General features: G+C 40.4%; 1 non-coding gene across 1 annotated transcript; it reads right to left on the bottom strand.

Moving 5' to 3' along the window:
- Positions 1-265: 265 nt before the first annotated feature.
- On the bottom strand, positions 266-348 carry LOC147890900 (small nucleolar RNA Z102/R77). Its single transcript, XR_015542666.1, has one exon. It is a non-coding gene; the product is annotated as a small nucleolar RNA Z102/R77 (small nucleolar RNA).
- Positions 349-1,806: the final 1,458 nt, after the last annotated feature.

Here is a 1,806-nt window from a genome sequence, read left to right on the forward strand (position 1 = left end):
GATCTTTAACGGTTTGTAGGCCTCCCTTGCCCCCCCAGGACGCTTGCTCGCACACAAATGTACACGCAGGAGCGCGTCTGCCCTTCCTACTTGATAACAAACTATTCTGTGATCCTACAAAAACGCCAGTCCTAGAGATTAGTAGAGATCTGCAACCGAAAAACCATAAAGAAACAAGCATTCACAGAACCGCTCCATCAATCCCTCGAACACACAAATCGTACTAGCCATTCCACACGACACGTCCAAGGGAAGAGAGACTCAGCAGTGATCAGATGGATATACGCGTATGAAGGCCATCATACCGGCGATCAAACCAATAGGGAAAATTTACACATCATGTCACTGCAAATTCAGCTCAGGTTGGTATGAGAGGCGTGATAGCAGCGTTATCGACAAACTGAAACTTGAAAAACGATACAATCGCGTCACTCTCACCTCAATGAGTGCACTCTTACATATATCGTTCTAAATTAGGGCTAGAGAGTCAGGTTAAGACATTAACGCTACATTAGGGTTCCGGTTAAGGGCCTCTCTAGCAAATTGCTGTTAAATAAGAGCTTGTTCCCACATGACAGCTGGTTCCAAATCACGTTGCACTCGCATTTTAGTTCACACGCTAGTGGTTTGGAACGAATTTTCGTGTTGTAGCCAGTTTTCCAAAAAACCACGTAGCCTTGTCTTGCTTGCAGGCACAAAATTGCAGAAATTGATGGGTTGCTGCCAGTTAACAGCAATCATTACACTTGGTTTTTTCATGAGTCCCTCCTGGGAAGTAGGCACTCAAAAAAAAACCAGTTTCTTTCGAACTAGCAACCCATTGGCCTCGCATGAATGCTTCGATTACAAACCATGCTCTGTGGTTTGCAATTCATGCCTTTGACATGAATAGGCTCTAAATTTGTTGGTAAGGAGGGTTTTTACAAAATAGATCAACCTATGGTGTACTCTACCTTGTCAGGCCTTCTTGTGAGGGAGACCTTCCGGCCTATGCAAATGCAACATGAAGCTAACCTACATTTTCAAAAGGATGCAAAGCTAACCATCAGCCTTCCTTTTTGTATCAAGTCTTCTTTTTTGCAAGATTGACCATTAATCAAATAAAATATATATTTTATGAATGTATATATCTTTTTATCTTTTCATTAATGTATTATTTTAAACAAGGTGAATGATTATAAATCATTCATAAGGCCTGCCCTAGATTCAAAATAGCAAGGAAGATGTGAAGTGCGGAAAAGAGGGCGGAGATGATGACTTGAAAGCTCGTGAGAGAGAGAGAGGGCGGGGGGGGGGGGGGGGGGGCTAAAATTGTGGAGAATTTCTAGAGGGAAAAATAGCATGTGAGAGGGAAGTGGATGGTAAAATCATTAGAGATTTTTTGGAAAATTAAAAATGGATATTTTCGCTTTGTTGTGAATCGCCTTCACTTAGTCCTTCCTTTCAGCAGGCCAAAAAAGAGGCTCATCTAGACCCTAAACTCTAAACCCAAACTAAAAATGAGATTAACTAAACTTAAGGTTGGCTAAGTTAACTATAAAGCTAAACATATGACTAACTAAAGGAACAAAAAATTCTAAAGAATTGACATACGGAACACCAAACATAACTAAAAGACTAAAAACTAACATATTCAAAATCTTAATTTCCATATTTATACCTATGCACCATACTTAATATCCATCGGCATAGCCTTAGCTGAACCATAATTGCAGCCTCATAATCTTCATCACCTCAAGTTTGCCAATGCCTTAGCTATGTTGCCAAAGCTGAACTCACCTAAATTATGCCAAAGCTCAATCTTAA

Source organism: Dipteris shenzhenensis, chromosome 18 (genome assembly GCF_047967505.1).
Source record: "Dipteris shenzhenensis isolate YYH24624 ecotype China chromosome 18, Dip_SZ_1.0, whole genome shotgun sequence".
NCBI classification, from domain to species: domain Eukaryota; kingdom Viridiplantae; phylum Streptophyta; class Polypodiopsida; order Gleicheniales; family Dipteridaceae; genus Dipteris; species Dipteris shenzhenensis.